At 36.5% G+C, this 20,484-nt stretch overlaps 1 protein-coding gene and 1 pseudogene across 2 annotated transcripts in view; both read right to left on the bottom strand.

The window, feature by feature from the left end:
* CNTN3 (contactin 3) overlaps positions 1-20,484 on the bottom strand; it is a 579,340-nt gene that overhangs the window by 470,952 nt on the left and 87,904 nt on the right. The gene's annotated exons all lie outside the window — the stretch shown is intronic.
* LOC138984828 (U6 spliceosomal RNA) lies at positions 8,175-8,273 on the bottom strand (annotated as a pseudogene).

The raw sequence follows: 20,484 nt of genomic DNA, 5'->3' as shown, positions 1-20,484 counted from the left end.
ATTTTACTGCTTTCTTAGATATGAGAAGATGCAAGAATTTGGGTTCATAAAAATTTCTCCTGAAAATATATCTATCTGAGTCTTTTCTGCTTAATTTCCTCAAGCACAGAATGTCTCATTACTGATTTTCACCCTTGAAATTCCTTTCAGGGTGTACTGCAGATTAATGACTGCAGTTGTTTGTAGAACCAAATGGTGAGTGACATTCTTTAGTTTATAATAATCAATTTAGTTTGATGCACATTTATAAATCAGTTAGGAAGAAATTTAATTAGGATAAGGGTTTCACTTATTTGACTTCAGATTATTCAGTTTCAATTATATTCAAATCTGTTGAAGCTTTTCAAATAATATAACCTTCAGTGAAAATCTGGAGGGTTAAAAAATTGATATCAAATGAGTAAACTTCTTTCTAGGCATGAAGAAAGAGCAGTAACAGTTATTCAAAGCCCAATGTTAGTAAACTAGCTAAGTGGAGCTCTTTATAAAGTATATTGATGTTGTGGATATAGCTGACTGGGTTATTTGTGCTTTGGAAAATCAAAGCTTTTAGTTTGAATCATCTAGGTTCAATCTTGTGATTTTTAAATATCAGCTAAAATACCTTCTATTGTCTGAAAACTGCCAGGGGCATTGTATCTTAATGCTCATATAGTTTCTGGTACACTGTGACCATTTAGTGAAAGTATGGGAGAAACAAATGTGTTTTTCTAGTTTATTTCATGTGTTATTTTCCCCTAATAGACCTAATTTCCATACTGAAATGGTGAACATGACTTGTCAAGGTTTTAGACCATATTTTATTTTGCATCTGGCTTTTCAACCATTGTACACGTTTTTCACCATGCCTCTTTCCTTCCTGGTCCCTCTTTCATAATTTCTTTTCCTTTTAATAGAATTCTCTGTTTCTATGATTATTTGTATATAAGGGCTTGAGCTTAGCTTTCTGATTCAACTTTGGTAACATTGTCTCAATTACAAAACTCTTAAGACATTTAGTTGCAGAGTCTTCCTTACCAAGACTACAACCCATCACAATAAGGTGTTGGCATCAAAATAGGGTGACTGCTGCAGATGTCTTTTTTTCCTCAAATAGGAACAGAACATTTCTGATTCATTACTTTCTAATGATGCAATCTTACCCAGTTTTATTTTGTTAGATGAATTAAGAATAATTCAGGGTAATCTAAATATTCAATTCTAATTTTTATTTACAGAAGGTTTGTGGAAAAAAGTTTTTTTTTTTTAACTGAGGTTTTGAAAATCATGAAAACCAAACCCTCATGAAATGAGGGGAGTCTTCTGTTTATGCACTGAAATCAAGCCACTTTCTCAGTGCTTTAACCTCCTGAAGGACCTGCTGTTTAACCCTCCAGTTTTTTTCCTTTAAATCATATGACTTATTTTTCCTTCCTAAACCATTCCTTAGGATCTTCCTCAATTATCTCCTGCCTGCAGCGGTCTTACTCAGAATTAACGTGGATAACTTGTTCCTACCTTCAGCTTGTCTTCAAAAACCTACCTTGACCATTTTTTGAATCTTAAAATTATGCTCTCACCCCAACTTTTGGTTGTCTCCTACTTACTCTAGTTGACTTTTCCTTTTATCTATAGTATTCATCATCCTATACCCTAGAATACTTACTTCTTTTATTTCTCGTATATTCCTTTAACTCTCATCCTATAGCATAACCTCTATAAGAACAGGAATATTTGTCTGAGTGACTCACAGATAGGTTTTAATGACCCAGAACAGTGCTGAGTTACAGTAGAAGTTAAATAAATATTTGCTGAATGAATAAATTACAAGACCTGTTTGATCTGTTAGATTTATCTCTATTGCAAAGTAATTTCATAAAAAAATACCAAAAATGTTCTTAATTATTCTTAAAATTTCTGGTGTAAACCGTATATTCGAGCAAAGAGAATAAAATATTTACCAAAAACTACAGGTTAATTCCAGTAGTCATGTATGGATGTGAGAGTTGGTCTATAAAGAAAGCTGAGCACCGAATTGATGCTTTTGAACTGTGGTGTTGGAGAGACTCTTGAGAGTCCCTTGGACTGCAAGGGGATCCAACCAGTCCATCCTAAAGGAAATCAGTCCTGAATATTCATTGGAAGGACTGAGGCTGAAGCTGAAGCTCCTGTACTTTGGCCACCTGATGTGAAGAACGGACTCATTGGAAAAGACCCTGATGCTGGGAAAGATTGAATGCAGGAGGAGGAGGGGACGACAGAGGATGAAATGGTTGGATGTCATCACCAACTCGATGGACATGAGTTAGAGTAAGCTCCGGGAGTTGGTGATGGACAGGGAAGGCTGCGTGCTGCAGTCCATGGGGTCTCAAAGAGTAGGACACCACTGAGCAATTGAACTGAACAGGTTAGTTACCATAAATGTGATAGTTCAGTTTCTGTCATTAGCCTCAAATAAAAAGAAAATTCAAAGCACTCGCTTTATTCTTTAGAAAGAATACTATTAGAGAAATGAATTTATTGAAATAAAATATTCTAACATTTTAACAGCATCAGTAAAATTGTACATCTCAAAACATTTTCTGAGCAGAAGCAGAAATGTTGTGAAGGTTTTATAATGATACAGATCTGAAATAAATGGCAGATTTGATTCCTTAGAGAACCATGGGATTCTTTCAACCAGAGTAGAAAATAACTTTTTCCCTCTTATTGGAGAGTTTTGTCCAAATTACAAGCACTATTAAAAAATGAATTAAAAATGTTTTTTAACTTACAGCTGTGGAACTATTTTTGTCTCTTAATTTGTACTCTATTTTATATTCAAATAAAATCTAAATTAATGTCAACTTTTGATTTGAGGATGTTAGGTTTTTAGAGTAATATCTTTTGAGACACAAGCATTTTCACTGTAAATACACAATAAGCATTCATGCAATAAATCCACCTTTATCAGGCACTATATTTGCTGATTGAGAAAAGAATATAAAAGAGCTATTGACTGAGAAGAAAGGTTCAATAGCAATCTCCAGTTTACTTTATGGAGAGAAAAAATGGTTTTCTTTGAAGAGTGGGGGAGATTTAATTAAAAATAAAATAAGGAAAAGGTTACTTTCCATTAAAATTTGAAAGGTTAAGAAAGTAAATATGAAGAAGTCCATGACACCATTTTTTTTTCAAATTCTCACTTCATTTGCATCATACAAAGCAGATAAATTGTGTACTCCCTCCCCAAAGCGGGTAACAGAGATATGCATATAACATGAAAGAACATCTGTTAGTAAGTCTCTCCTGAAAAAAGCGGGAAGGGCAAAAGCTTACTTCTTTCAGAATTAATTTGGTAATAAGAGGTCCCTTTGAAACTTCAGATGGCTCAACACAGAATAGCACAGAATGTCAAAGTGTAGATGGAATTTCCAGTGTAAATTAACAGGTAGATGGTAATAAGTAGATGCAGTGCTAATTCCTCATTTACTAATTGCAGATACAATAATAATTTGTTAAGACAATATGGGAACACATGAAAGTAAAAAAAGAAAAAGGACACATCTGCTTATTATTAATTATGTAAGTTAGAAATACAGCAGTAAATCCATCCATGAGGGAAACTCAGTTATTGTTTTTTTATCATCCTTCCTCTCAGGGAATTGCTCTATTTCCCAAAAATGAGTTTTTTAAAAAAGAAAACTATAGCCTCTACTTTGAAACCAGGTACAATTATCTTATTAGCAATTAAAACCTTCCCCACATTTGGAGAGGCTTAATTTAAACTTCTTAGGACCTAGGTAATTGGATTGAGATCAAACCAGTCAGTCCTAAAGGAAATTAACCCTGAATATTCATTGGAAAGATTGATGCTGAAGCTGAAGCTCAGATATTTTGGCCACCTGATGCAAAGAACCAACTGATTGGAAAAGACTCTGATGCTGGGAAAGATTGAGGACAGAAAGAGAAAGGGGCAATAGAGGAAGAGATGGTTGGATGGTATCATGGACTCAATGGACGTAAGTTTGAGAAAACTCCAAGAGACGGTGAAGGACAAGTAAGCCTGGTGTCCTTCAGTTCACGTGGTCAGGAAGAGTCGGCCACGACTTAGCAACTGAACTACAGTTGAATTGACTATTTGCTCACTAGTAACTAGAATGCATTTACTAAGATGCTCAATCATTTCTTCAGTCCTAAGAGTGTAATCTCCAATTCATAATCATCAGGGAACATCTGTGGAAAATTTCTGCCTTGAGTTTATTTTGTGAAAATTTAAATAAGGCCTAAGGAAAATCTAAAAGTTGCTTTGAGTGCCCTCAGCATGGTGATGGGAGTTAAGGGGTTCTCTTGATAGAAATATGCTTTTCATAAAGATTTTTTATGATCATATATAATTATCTCAAATAAAATAGACAGTTAATACATGTTATTTGAGGATAATGGGAGGCAATAAGTAGAGGGAGTGGAAACATTATGTTTTTGCATACTGAGTTGTTATTTATTCATAAGTTGCTCGCTGTCCCACTTTTCAACTAATTATAAAGAAAAAAACAAGCCATAAACTGTCACATTAAAATATCAATGGCTAATACTGTACAAAGAAAATTGTATTACTCTTTCCAAGGTGGTTTGCATCTTCAAATACAATGTGTAAAGGGGGAGATATTTTCATTTAAACAAAGCATCTCTAGACAGCGGTAGATGAAAGAGATCTATTTGGATGTATGCTATCCTTCAAATCGAATGCAATAGGGAAGTTTCTGTTATGCTTATAATGAGTATCCTGGTTGCATATTAAAATGAAACTTCTAAGTGGGTTCCAGTTGCAGATGATATAGAGTAAGGACACTCAACCCCGTGTCTCCTACCGGAAGCAAGTGTAAAACCTGGAAAGAATGCATGAATCAGTTATTTGCAGTCTCTTAAAAGTAAATGTATTTAGGAAACAACCCAAATTTCCATCAGTGGATAGTGGATAGTGGATAAACATGCATACTATGGAATATTATTCAGCCTTAAGAAGGAAGAAAATTCTGACACATCCCAGGTATAACACAAATGAAGCTTGAAGACATTATGCTTAGTGAAATTAACCAGTCATAAAAGACAAATGCTCTATGAATCTATTTAAATAAATCATCTAGAATAATCGAATTCATAGAGACAGAAAGTAGGGGAGGGTAGAATGGGGAATTATTCTTAAATGGGTACAGAAATTCAGTTTTGCAAGGTGAAAAGTGTTCTAGAGATGCATGATTTCTATGATTTGACAACAATTCAAATGCACTTAATACTATCATGAAAGTGAAACTCTCCCAGTCGTGTCTGACTCTTTGTGACCCCTTAGACTATACAGTCCATGGAATTCTCCAGGCCAGAATACTGGAGTGGGTAGCCTTTCACTTTTCCAGGGGATCTTCCCAACCTAGGGATCGAACCCAGGTCTCCTGCATTGCAAGCGGGTTCTTTACCAGCTGAGCCCAAGGTACAGTACATTTAAATCTGGTTAGACTGAATTGTCGGAGAAGGCAATGGCACCCCACTCCAGTACTCTTGCCTGGAAAATCCCATGGACAGAGGAGCCTGGTGCGCTGCAGTCCATGGGGTCCCTACAGGTAGGACACGACTGAGCGACTTCACTTTTACTTCTCATTTTCATGCATTGGAGAAGGAAATGGCAACCCACTCCAGTGTTCTTGCCTGGAGAATGCCAGGGACAGGGGAGCCTGGTGGGCTACCATCTCTGGGGTCCCACAGAGTCAGACACGACTGAAGCGACTCAGCAGCAGCAGCAGCAGCAGCAGAATGATGACATTATAGACTGAATTGTGTCTCCTGACCACATTCACATGTTGAAGTTATAATCACATGTTTATACCTTAAGTAAAGATATAAATCACATGTTTATACCTTAAAATATGACTGTATTTGGTGATAGAGTCTTTATAAAATGTATTTGAGGTTTAATAAGGTCCATATGCCAGCAAATTTGGAAAACTCAGCAGTGGCCACAGGACTGGAAAAGGTCGGTTTTCATTCCAATCCCAAAGAAAGGCAATGCCACAGAATGCTCAGACTACTGCACAATTGCACTCATCTCACACGTTAGTAAAGTAATGCTCAAAATTCTCCAAGCCAGGCTTCAGCAATACGTGAATTGTGAACTTCCAGATATTCAAGCTGGTTTTAGAAAAGGCAGAGGAACCAGAGATCAAATTGCCAACATCTGCTGGATCATGCAAAAAGCAAGAGTTCCAGAAAAACATCTATTTCTGCTTTATTGACTATGCCAAAGCCTTTGACTGTGTGGATCCCAATAAACTGTGGAAAATTCTGAAAGAGATGGGAATACCAGACCACCTGACCTGCCTCTTGAGAAACCTGTATGCAGGTCAGGAAGCAACAGTTAGAACTGGACATGGAACAACAGACTGGTTCCAGATAGGAAAAGGAGTAGATCAAGGCTGTATATTGTCACCCTGCTTATTTAACTTCTATCCAGAGTACACCATGAGAAACGCTGGGCTGGAAGAAGTACAAGCTGGAATCAGGATTGCCGGGAGAAATATCAATAACCTCAGATATGCAGATGACACCACCCTTATGGCAGTAAGTGAAGAGGAACTCAAAAGCCTCTTGATGAAAGTGAAAGTGGAGAGTGAAAAAGTTGGCTTAAAGCTCAACATTCAGAAAACAAAGATCATGGCATCTGGTCCCATCACTTCATGGCAAATAGATGGGGAAACTGGAAACAGTGTCAACTTCATTTTTTGTGCTCCAAAATCACGGCAGATGGTGATTGCAGCCATGAAATTAAAAGACGCTTACTCCTTGGAAGGAAAATTATGACCAACCTAGATAGCATATTCAAAAGCAGAGACATTACTTTGCCAACAAAGGCCCCTCTAGTCAAGGCTATGGTTTTTCCAGTGGTCATGTATGGATGTGAAAGTTGGACTGTGAAGAAAGCTGAGCACCGAAGAATTGATGCTTTTGAACTGTGGTGTTGGAGAAGACTCTTGAGAGTCCCTTGGACTGCAAGGAGATCCAACCAGTCCATTCTAAAGGAGATCAGTCCAGGGTGTTCATTGGAAGGACTGATGCTAAAGCTGAAACTCCAATACTTTGGCCACCTCATGCAAAGAGTTGACTCACTGGAAAAGACTCTGATGCCTGGAGGGATTGGGGGCAGGAGGAGAAGGGGACGACAGAGGATGAGATGGCTGGATGGCATCACCGACTCGATGGACATGAGATTGAGTGAACTCCGGGAGTTTGTGATTTACAGGGAGGCCTGGCATGCTGCAATTCATGGGGTGGCAAAGAATTAAACACGACTGAGCGACTGAACTGAACTGAAGGTCATAAGAGTGGAACCCTCTCAGAAGGACTGGTGTCCTTCTAAGAATAGAAAGAAATTCTAGAAATGTGCACATACAGAGAAAAGATACATTAATACCAGATACCAAAATATATTTTAAAAAACTAAAAAGATACAGGAAAGGGAAAAACAGGGAGACAGAAACAGAGACATCAAAAATAAATACTGGTAGCTGCTGCTGCTGCTGCTGCTAAGTTGCTTCAGTCATGTCCAACTCTGTGGGACCCCATAGATGGCAGCCCACCAGGCTCCCCCGTCCCTGGGATTCTCCAGGCAAGAACACTGGAGTGGGTTGCCATTTCCTTCTCCAATGCATGAAAGTGAAAAGTGAAAGTGAAGTGGCTCAGTCGTGTCTGACTCCTAGCGACCCAATGGACTGCAGGCTACCAGGCTCCTCCGATATTTGGCAAAACTAACACAATATTGTAAAGTTTAAAAATAAAATTAAATTAAAAAAATAAAATAAAAAAAAAAAATAATAAAGCCAAAAAAAAAAGAGTACTGGAGTCGATAGATCCAAATATATCAGTAATTACATAATCTGTAAATGTTCTAAACACAAAAATTAAAAGTCTCATAATATATAAAACACTTGGCCTAAGTATATTTTGGGGCTTTCCTGATGGCTCAGATGGTAAAGAATCTGCCTGCAATGTGGGAGACCCGGATTCAATCCCTGGGTTGGGAAAAACCCCTGGAGAATTCCATGGACAGAGAAGCCTGGTGGGATACAATCCATGGGGTTACAAAAAGCTGGACACAAATAAGCAACTGAGCAAACATGCACACACTTTTAATATTAACTTTTATAATTTTTGAAAGCTGTGTTTTTAAAAATATAGGACACTTCATGAATTTACATGTCATTTCTGCTCAGGGACTATGCTCTTCTCTGTATCATTCCAGTTTCAGCATAGCTGCCAGTGAGCATTCTTACAATAATGCTCTTATTTGCTTTTATCTTTACTAAATTAGAGGCCTTGTTGAGGCAGAGATGATATCTGACTTATTTATAATTGTTTTTCCTAGGCTTGTACATTAAATATTTGTTGAATGAGTAGTAAAGCTTTATGGAATTTAACTGTACGCTTTTTACTGAGAGAATTTAACATATGGTTGTCCACTGGTTCTCAGTTACTTATGTTAGAGGCAAGCGTGAGAGTATTGGTTATACACTTGAAGGGAGACTGAATTGTACTCAGTTTTTGACGTTTGACTCCTCTGTTTCCAGCTAGTTACTAAGCCAACAATTACCATCTTTATCCCAAATCAGAGTTCTTTCTGATCTAATAATTGTGTGATCTTTTTTTTCAGGAAGGGCTTTATATAATGCTCACTTAATATTATAATATTCCACTCTCCATGGTTTCCTATATTTTGATAAACCAAACATTCTGTCTAGCACATGTATTGATAAGAAAGTAGCTCTTCAATTGTAGCAGAAATAAATTTGGCACATAATAAAAATGCTGGCATACAAATGAAGTAGTGTCAAGTTAACTGATGTGTCATAGCACAGCAAAACAGCATAGTATTTATTGAAAAAAATACATTAAATTTTTTATATATATATAGCAATTCAGAAAATGAAGATCATGGCATCTGGTCCCATCACTTTATGGGAAATAGATGGGGAAACAGTGGAAACAGTGTCAGACTTAATTTTGGGGGCTCCAAAATCACTGCAGATGGTGACTGCAGCCATGAAATTAAAAGACACTTACTCCTTGGAAGGAAAGTTATGACCAATCTAGACAGCATATTGAAAAGCAGAGACATTACTTTGCCAACAAAGGTCTGTCTAGTCAAGGCTATGGTTTTTCCAGTAGTCATGTATGGATGTGAGAGTTGGACTGTGAAGAAAGCTGAGCACCGAAGCATTGATGCTTTTGAACTGTGGTGTTGGAGAAGACTCTTGAGAGTCCCTTGGACTGCAAGGAGATCCAACCAGTCCATTTTAAAGGAGATCAGGGTTCTTTGGAAGGAATGATGCTAAAGGTGAAACTCTAGTACTTTGGCCACCTCATGTGAAGAGCTGACTCATTGGAAAAGACTTTGATGCTGGGAGGGATTGGGGGCAGGAGGAGAAGGGGACGACAGAGGATGTGATGGCTGGATGGCATCACTGACTCGATGGACGTGAGTTTGAGTGAACTCCGGGAGTTTGTGATTTACAGGGAGGCCTGGTGTGCTGAGATTCACCGGGTCGCAAAGAGTCGGACACGACTGAGCAACTGAACTGAACTGAACTGAAAGAGATCTAAAGAACATTCTGAAACTTCATTGTTTTGATATTTTAGAGTCTACTGACAGATTTGTCAGAATTAATTTACAATTTTAGGATCTGCTTTTATGTTTCTGTAAGAGGACATATAATTTAGTTTTAAAAGTAAAATTATAGACAAAGCATAGACTTTTAATCTTGACTCATTATTGAAGATGTAAATGCAAACAACAAATGGCTGCTAATTATAGTAGAATAAATATCTCATTTAGTATCACCTAATAATTTAAAATCTGTCTTTTATATCCTAGATTAAGTGGGAAAGATGATTTTAAAAATATGTATAGATTCTTTTCTGTAACAAAAATTGTTTTGAATTGTTTTTTAATTATTTTCTATTTCTCAGAGCTCTCCCCTGGCTCAAGTTAAAATTCCTTGAGGGTATGAAACATGAGTTTTAGCTGTTTGGTGCTGTCATAGCACAGAAAAAAACATATATGTATACATAGTAGGTTCTGATAAATATTATTTGAAAGCATGCTGCCTCTCTGGCACGTTCTGTTCTGCCCTCTCCTGGATGCCTCTTCCAACACTCTTCTTCCTGTATGGCTCTACTGTTTCATTCAGTCTCTGCTCAAATGTCATCATGTCAAGGATGCCTTTACCATGTTATATAAAATCTCAGTTACTCTTTCCCTGGTCCACTGTCCTGCTTTAATTTTCTTCATTTAAGAAATAAAAATCATGTTTTTTTTTTTTTTGAAACCAATTTTAAATATAATTTAAATTTTTTCTATGACAGTGATATGTTTTAGTGAAAAATTAGAAGCTGTACGACAAAAGAAAAAAAGTTTATCATGCAATAATATAAATATGCTTAATATTTAAATTTAACACTTTCAGGGTTTCTTTATAAATATTAACTTATTTTATTTTTTGCTTTCATTTCTGAAGATATAACACCAATAAAACATACATTATTAAAATTTGAGTTTAAATAAGAATAAAATATGCCATTAATTTAAACTATTAAGAGCTAGAAAATTTTGGAAAGCTATGATGAGAGAATTTGAAATGACAATATAATGGTATCATTAAAATAAATTTGTTTATATAAAAATAGCATCAAATTTTCCAGTAGTAATTAAGAGAATTAGAGATCTTAATAGCTATTTCACTGATACTGATATAGATATTTCTACTTAAATTTTAGTTTTAGTTGACTGAAAAAATAATAAAATCTGTTTACCAAAATTGGATTTTGCCTTAAGTTTCTTCACTCTTCCATAAAGGATTGATCTCACAATTTCAATTAAAAAGATTTATAAATTACAACTGATCCACACTAGATGACATCCTTAAAGTCAACAGATATACACCGGATAAAAAATTCTCTGTACTGTTGAATCAACAAAGCTGATGTAGTAACATTCTGATCAAAAAATTATTTCCATGTTGGCACTGGTTTTGGAAGATTCAGTTTACACCCATATGGAAGTGGAAATGTTAGACTACAATTATGAAGAGGTTTTGACTATTGGACAGTTTTGAGGTTTCCCCAACTAACTCCCTTTTTATCTAAACTAGTTCGAGTATCTAATATTGATGCCAAAACCTCCCTTGCAGAATACATACCTGTCAAGAATTCAGCACAATGCATATATTAGACAGCTCAGCACACTGGGACTTATTATGCATTTGTTTGCAAGTTAAGTTTTACTGTTTTCTCATACCATAAGTTAAATTTGACTTTTTTCCCCTAAATATGTCTTATCAACACAAGGTTTCACCAATGACTTATTCTTTTAGAGGAAACAAAGTGGAACCCTGGCTATTATGCTTAGATTTTCTAATTATCTATGTGACCTAGATCACTCATTTGTTTTCAGGTTGTGAAGCAGAGACAGTACTATTTACCTGTAGAAATATAGGTAGGTGGTAAAGATAGGAGACACTATTTGCAAAGAGCTTTCCAAAATAAAAACTATCTTTGGTTTTGCACATTTTTATCAGAGATTACAGATTTTTAGCCCTGGACTAGTTGGGTCCTAAGACATTTTATGTGGCATATATACACAATTTCTTTCAGAAAGACCCTGTGTCTTCTTCACAATTCCTATGTTCTTATTTGCTCATTTTATTAATTTGCATTTCCTGTAAATACTTGAGTTGCTACTGCAGCTCTTAAGAGTTCAAAAATGAAATTTTATTTTGTGAAAATATTAAAACCTAGTCATTTCTTTCTTAAAACCACTTTGGGTTGGAAATCCTCAATGTTATTCCAACAACATCTATCAATGTTATATTGTTACTCCAAAATCAGAATTCTTATCCAGTGGTCCTTGATAGAACTCAAGAGGTTTGCGAATTTCAGTGTGTGTGTGCTAAGTCACTTCAGACACATCTAACTGTTTGGGACCCTATGATCTGTAGCCCACCAGGCTCCTCCATCCATGGGATTCTCCAGGCAAGAATACAGGAATGGGTTGCCATGCCCTCCTCCAGGGTATCTTCCCTGACCCAGAGATCAAACCTGTGTTTCTTTTGTCTCCCGCATTGGCAGGCAGGTTTTTTTTTTTTACCACTAGTGCCACCTGGGAAATCCCTTGTGAATTTCAGTGGGGAAATATAAAATATTACATCTTTATTTTCAGCATCTATTAATTATGATTGTAAGTAACAAACCACACTAATGTTTGTTGTACCTAATAAAAATTACAGATAATTTTGTATCACATGACACGTATTTCTGACATCTTGAAATAGTGCTCTTTAGTTTGGAATGATGTTGGTTGTTAAACTCACTGCTAGATTGTCTTATTTGATATGTTATTAAAGGAGTGCACATATTTCTATACTACAAATATATGCTATTAATATTTTGATAACTGTACTTCAGAATAATGCATTTCCCTTTTATTTCTATATGTTTTAGTTCATGCGCTTAGCAAATTTATTCTGAGAGGAATCGTGGTATGAGAAAAAGGAAACAAGAAATAAGACAAAATCTACTGCCCTGAGACAATGTACTTTAATCTAGAGAAAGTACTTATTAGTTCAAAACAATAAACATGTCAAGTCTATGTTGACATATAATGTTTTATTTTCAGTGCAACAAAATACATTGGAAATATTTATATTCCAATTGCAAAATTATTCCTTTAGTTAGTGTTTCTTTTCTTAAAAGCATAGTTCTTACAAACACAATTATATACACATTGTATCTTTTATCACACTTGGCTAAGTGTAGCAAAAAATGGTTTAAAATTATGTATTAAGATTTGATTACACTCACCACTGGATTTACATAGACTTGAAAATAGCAAAATAGCACAGTATAAATCATACACAACAGGGATTTTGAAAATCTGGATAAAACATTCAATTGTAAAATTTTAAATAGCAGATCTAGACTTTGAGAGTCTCTTATTATTAAGCTGTTATCTGCTGCAACTGCCCGATTTATGTATTCTACATGTTGGAGAACCAGGTATGTAGGATTTTAATCTTAATGTCAGCGCTGAGTTTCTGAAGAAAAAGGCAGCCACTCCAAATACACCAGATGCTTCTCTCTGTGTTTTAAACTCTCAGTGTAATGATATTCTGTACTAATGTAGCTTTTGTCAGATCAGAGTGTGAATATGAAGGGTTATGTTCCTGCTAAACAAATGATGCTTTTTCTTACACGCCTCCCTGAGCAGTGATTATCAGAATTCTAACTTTCAAGAGACAAGTATGGCATTAAAAAATATCCAAGTTATTAAAAGATAGGTTAAAATAACAAAGAAACTTAATAAATACTATTGTAACAGTATTGTTCCCTACACCAACCAAAAAAAAAAAGAAGAAAGAAAAGAAAAAAATGAAAAAATCAGTATGGAGAAAACAGATATATTATACATCTGTTGACGGTTTCTCAGTTCAACTCCAGAGGTTATTAGTGTCTAAGAGAATTGTAACATTTTGTACATTAATAACAATTTCCATAATTCACCCTAGATTGTAAACTCCAAAAAGTGGCAATCTTTCTTTTGGCCCATTATTCAAATGCAGGATGCTTTGGAATGCTTTACTGGTAAAGTGACCCAAACAGCATCACAGGGGCAGGAGGAAGTGAGACAAGGAAGGGAGGGAAGCCAATAAGTAGGACTGGTGATGTAATTCCTCCGGAAAACTCTGGGAAAGTGTGGGAAACAACTCAGAAGGTGGGGCAGTTACTCTCCAGCTCTAATCTATCATTGGCTGAGGGCTGCTGTGGAGCCATTAATGCTGCTGCACTTTGCACTTGTTTGTCCCATGCAGAACTCAGCCAGGCAAAAAGAAGCCCTTAGGGTCAGGTGATCATAGCATGAGGCCTTCCACGCCCGCAGGACTGATGAGCACAGAGAGATATCAGGGGAGACCAATTTTTTGTATGATTCATAAAAAGAAAACTGTATGAGGTTAGGAGGGAAAATTGCCTAGAAAGTCTAAGAAAACAAGACTGAAAAATAATTTTAGAAATCACTTTCCAATGCTTCTTACAGTTTTGCTTTAGGATAAGCATTTACATTTTTGTCAACAGAAGCATGTCTGCTCTTTAATAAAACTTATAGAGAGAAGGTGGGTAGAAAATACGGGCAAAGTACATGTGATGAGGAAAGGAAATGAATAAAATTGCAGTATTGAAGGAAAGCAAAACGTGCTCAGTGTCCCACAGTATTTTAGCACAAAAGGCGTGAAGCGAGAATCAAGGGCAAGTATTTCATCCTTCTCTCCCACCAGGCAGAATTTGCACTATAAAAATTGACAAGTCTTTAGCTTTATCAGAGTTAATATTATAGAGTATTTACTATTAAATCATATTAAAACACACAGAATTTATTATAGCCACCACTGCATTTACCTAGATTTTAAAACAGCAAAATAGCACTGTATAAATCATACACAACAAGGGTTTTAAAAATCTGGATCAAACAATCAGTTATAAAAATTTAGCAGAGCTTGACTTTGAGAGTCTCCTACCTCTTAATATTAAGTTATCTGCTGCAACTGCCCATACACTCACATTGAAATAGTTTTATATATATATATAAATATGTGTTTTATTTTGGAAAGAAATGACTCATTCTACGGTATCCATTAGAAAATGCCTCAGAATTATGGAAAGTTTCTCAGTGTGATGTAATCATTTATTTTACTTATTTTCCTCTGACTAGGATATAAACTCTGTGAAATCAGGAACTATATGTGTTTTTGCCATCTACTAACACAATGTCTAGTATGCAGGATTCACTCTGTATGTGATAGTTGGATGAGTGAATTTAATTGGTTATATTAAATGAAGTCATTTCATAATCCAGTGACTCTTAAAGGGGGATAATAGGAGATGATTTGGCCTTTTTGCATTCTGCCACCCCTGGGACATTTGTCAATATCTAGAGAGATTTTTGATTGTCAGAAAGGAAGAGGGGACTACAGATATCTAGTGGGTAGATATCTGGAATGCTGCTAAACAACTCAGAGTGTACAGGACAATCTCCACAACAGTTATCTATCTCAAATGTCAACAGTGACAAAGCTTTTTAACCCTGTTGTGATACCAAGCAGTGTCCAGTCATTCACACATTGTATTCACGCTTTATAAAATGCCCTTTTAGTCAATAACTAGCAAGGTGTTTTTGTTTTTGTTTTCTTTTGGTCCAACATTAATCTATCTCACACATAAACTTCCTTGATTCATTCTAGAATTAATGCCTGTCCACTGTTTGTGCTAAGTTACTTCAGTCATATTGGACTCTTTGTGGTGCTTTGGACTGTAGCCCACCAGGTTCCTCTGTCCATGGGGATTCTCCAGTTAAGAATACTGGAGTGGGTTGTCATGCCCTCCTTTAGGGGATCGTCCCAACCCAGGAATCAAACCCACATCTCACGTGTCCTGCATTGGCGGGCGGGTTCTTTACCATTAACGCTAACGGGGAAGCCCTTCCTGTGTTTGGATTCACCTAAAAGCCAACCCAGAGATAAGGAGTCCTAAAGAAGTAATTTGGGAGTTGACCTCTGAGATATCAGTAGGAAGTGGAGAATTGAGGTAAGGAAAAAAAAGAAGCAGTTAATGGTGTAGCGTTATTAGGATATTGACCACTGTGGGCAACTGGAACTAACAGTACTGGAAGACCTGGGAGATCAAATAGAGTACAGCTCAAAGCCATCCCAAATGTGGGGTAGGGACTCTGGGGCATGTATTCACTGATTTTGTATCAGTTACTCCATCATGATGTGCCAGGTTTATGACCAAATGTGAGTTCACATAGGCAACTGCATGACTAAAATAGTTTACAGTGAGTTTTTACTACACTCTTCTTTTTCTCTTTGAAGACTCAGTACTCTTCAACCCTTAATTTTATTATTATCCTTGGGATATTTTGGAATTCTAGAATCATGAAGCTTTTCAGTGTATCTAACCCAGTCTTCTCTATGACTTGGACAAACTGATAACTAGCTTCTGTTTCAGCATTTATGTCCCACTACTGTCTAACTATTTGATTAATTGAATTGATAATGAATAAGAAATTGTCTGTTTTTCTTTGTGCTTTCACTTTTCATTATGGATTAATTAATGTCAGACTGCCCTTGCCATCTAGATCTATTGCTCCTAGAAATGCCTTGTCATTAATACTTGATTTATTCTTGGAGAAAGATATTAAACTCAAAAGAATTGGCCAAATTTTGTGTAGAAAATGGTGACTGTTTGAAGGTCTCTGTATTTTGTGTACATTTGTAGTTTAAATATTAATGAAAGCTTTCCATTAAATACTCATTCCAATAGGTGTGTGATATTAATTTATAAAGAAACACAAAATTAGTTTTATAGAAACTTCTAAAACTAGTATTAATCAACACCCTATGCAATATTCATCTCTGTCCACACATTATATTAAAGTGTGCTAAAATGTGTAAATTTAACCCTGATGCATACGGGCTGAGGGCTCTTTTATATGATTTATGGGATCTCTTAAAGATTTATTTCTCCTCCCTAGTCGTTTTTCTACTATCATCCAAAGATTTATATTATCCAATCAGGTAAAGACCACTTTCAACCCTATTTGAATAACCGCTGATAAGTCATAACTTTTCTAGAAAGGTATATCAGGTACAGTGGTGATATTCTTTGGTTTGACAAATCTTGAACAGGAGAAGCTTGGCTTTTGGAATTTTCAACATGAATCCATTTTTGAGTTTTTATAGGTTTTTTTTTTTAAGTCTCAAAACACAAAAATGAACTATTTACATCAACTTCTCATAAATAGTTACCACACACACACACACACAAAACCTTGTTACCAAAAAAGCTATTCTATTTAACTTTAATTTGAGGAAAGATTATTGATATGGATGATTATATGACAGCTACAATTACTTCCATGCCATAAATAATGTGAATTTATCACATATTTCAAAGAAGGCAATGGCAACCCACTCCAGTACTCTTGCCTGGAAAATCCCATGGACGGAGGAGCCTGGTGGGCTGCAGTCCACAGAATTGCTGAGAGTTGGACATGACTGAGCGACTTCACTTTCACTTTTCACTTTCATGCATTGGAAAAGGAAATGGCAACCCACTCCAGTGTTCTTGCCTGGAGAATCCCAGGGATGGGGGAGCCTGGTGGGCTGCCGTCTCTGGGGTCGCACAGAGTTGGACACGACTGAAGTGACTAAGCAGCAGGAGCAGCAGCATCACATACTTCATAAAACATGCTCTGTAAGTTATATATTTTTTCTTCGAGTTCTGATTGGATGCAGTATCATTTTTGTCCAGGCACATTTACCTCACATTTTATTCACTGCTATGAGCTCTATCACTCTGTAGAGAGTTAACAAAGGGCAAGAACACTAAAGATAACATTTTAGATACTATTCTATAAATATTTTATAGAAGCTTGATATCTAGGAGGAAAAGTTTGCTTCCATTAAACACATAGAAAACGCTATTTAAATCATTTTAGATCATGCCACTGAAACTATTCTTCAAGTAGTTTATGAAAATTATGTTTTAGAAGAGATTCTAACACCATGAAAGACATTGGTTATACTTATGGTTTACTGAAAGATAGTTCTTAAAGAAATGATATAATATTTACAGTGAATCTGGAGTGAATTTGTCCTAGTTCCATTTTGATATATGAATTGCATTTGATATCTTTGACAAAGTGCTATAGCAATCAACCTGGTTTTTATTTAGCCTCTGAAAGGACAATCAGCCAAATTCTAATCTCAAATGTGTGATTTTATTACATATTTCATAAAATATGCTGCTTTGCAGTCTCAAAAATGGATTTAAGACATTTATGGCAATACACAGCATGTGAGAGGCACATCAAGTTGGATGAATTTATTTTCAGGGAATGAACCTGGGCTTAACCAATGCCTTCAAGAACATAAGACTTTTATTTTTGTCTACAGGTTCTAGTCAGCTCAGGAAACTTGTTATCTGTGGACAGAATAGAGAGGCTAACCATTTTGTGTGGGAAGAAAGGAGGGCAGCAAAACTTGGAAGTCATAGATTATATGAGAGCTGCGGCTGCTACTGCTGCTCCTAAGTCGCTTCAGTCGTGTCCAACTCTGTGTGACCCCATAGACAGCAGCCCACCAGGCTCCCCCGTCCCTGGGATTCTCCAGGCAAGAACACTGGAGTGGGTTGCCATTTCCTTCATATGAGAGCTACTCAGTGCAAAATAATGATTATGTTTTCTCTCAATTATCCCTGATTGAACTAGTCACTGATGATTTGCATTCTCCTACATAGATTTTCCTAAATTACAGTTATACTTCCTTTTCCACTGGCTTGCTGCTGCTGCTAAGTCACTTCAGTCATGTCCGACTCTGTGCGACCCCATAGACAGCAGCCCACCAGGCCCTGCCGTCCCTGGGATTCTCCAGGCAAGAACACTGGAGTGGGTTGCCATTTCCTCCTCCAATGCATGAAAATGAAAAGTGAAAGGAAAGTCTCTCAGTCGTGTCCGACTCTTAGCGACCCCATGGACTGCAGCCTACCAGGCTCCTCCATCCATGGGATTTTCCAGGCAAGAGTACTGGAGTGGGTTGCCATTGCCTTCTCCGTCCATTGGCTTGATAGCCTACCAAGTATGACTATTATTTCTTTAACATACGTGTTCATGATTTGATTCTTTCCCTCACTTTCTCTGCCTCACAATGAGAAATGTTACAAAAATGTTAGAAGGTGACAAAGGACCTTTAATATTTATACATTTAAATTAACCTTCTATCAATTAACCTTCTAAACTTATCATCCATGAAAGTCAATCCAGAATATTTCACCCTTTGAAGCATCTCTGATGAGTTTCAATGTGCAGCTTAGCTGTATCATAAAGAGAAATATTTACTGCAGGAACTCATATTTTGTGTATCTTAACCTCTACATTTTGAAGCCTGATCATGTATCCTATACACCACATTTCCAGCTATGTTTAGTCAATTGTAGCTTTTTGACAAGTTCTAATGAAACATTGACTTGTCAATTTTTAGTTTTCTTTACGGGAGCTATGGCTCTTAAACATTATTATTTAATATGAACTAATAGTACCATTTATGAATGTAGGCTACATTCCGATAAACAATTAAGTATTCTGAAGGAGGTAGCTTTATTTTTAAACATGCAATTCAATTGAAACTGACATTATGAAGTTCAAAATATATATATTTAGTCTACCTTAAGTTTGGAGATTTATAATCTGAATGCATTTCTTTCCACTGTTAATAATAACTCTGCCTGAAGATCAAGCCCTGTAGACAAACCACAAGCCAACCTTCACCACACATTGGTTCTTTTAAGTGGCCAATTTAAAACATACACACTCAAGTGTACTATCTTTCTTCCCCCTTATATGCTGTGTGAATATGTCTCTGAAAGAAAGTCTCAAGCATAGATATTTAGTGTTTTCTATTGTAACTGCCTCCTTTCACTCTGTAATAACATACTGTTTGCATCATATAGTAAAGATTCTTTACAAATCAAGATAGAGAATATGAGTGAGATTGATCAACATTACTTTCTAAGTGGCTATGAAGAAGATGGTGAATCTTGGGAATCTTTAATATGCAATGGAGAAAATTGTGTAATGACTTATTGCAACATTTTACAAAGGAGTTTTACATGCTTTAAGAATGTTTAGAGTTATAATGTAATAGTTTATACATTTCCGTGAGTAATGTTGCCTGTATTACTGTATGCCTTATACCAGGCTTCTCTGGCGGTTCAGACGGTATAGAATCCACCTGCAATGAGGGAGACCTGGGTTCAGTTCCTGGATCAGGAGAATCCCCTGGAGAAGGGAATGGCTATCCATACCAGCATTCTTGCCTGGAGAATTCCATGGACAGAAGAGCCTGGTGAGGTACCATTCATGAGGTCTTTTAAAGAATCAGACAAGACTGAACGACTAAACACACACAGCACAAACATCTAATATCGAAGCAACAATGTCCCGGCCAGACTGAATCCACTCATGGAACTGTTGTTATGGTTACCGTTTTTAGTTTTATTGTTGCACTCCTGCAACAATGTGTTGCATTATATTACTGTATGCCTGATACCAGGCTTTCCTGGTGGCTCAGATGGTAAAGAATCTGCCTAAAATGCAGGACTCAGGGTCGATCCCCAGGTTGGAAATATCCCCTGGAGAAAGAAATGGCTAGCCACTCCAGTATTCTTACCTGGAAAATGCCATGGACAGAGGAGTCTGGCAGGCTACTGTCCCTGGGGTCACAAAGAGTTGGACACTACTGAGTGACTAACATGGTTACAGTTATGCCTTATACCATGATACGCAGTAAGTGCCTTACTCATAAAAGATACCATACCAGTAAGACACCATTCCTGGCCTCAGAACTTCAGGATTTATTCAAATCATCACAATCT

Source organism: Bos mutus, chromosome 22 (genome assembly GCF_027580195.1).
Source record: "Bos mutus isolate GX-2022 chromosome 22, NWIPB_WYAK_1.1, whole genome shotgun sequence".
Taxonomy (NCBI): domain Eukaryota; kingdom Metazoa; phylum Chordata; class Mammalia; order Artiodactyla; family Bovidae; genus Bos; species Bos mutus.
This window is presented reverse-complemented; position numbering and strand designations above follow the sequence as displayed.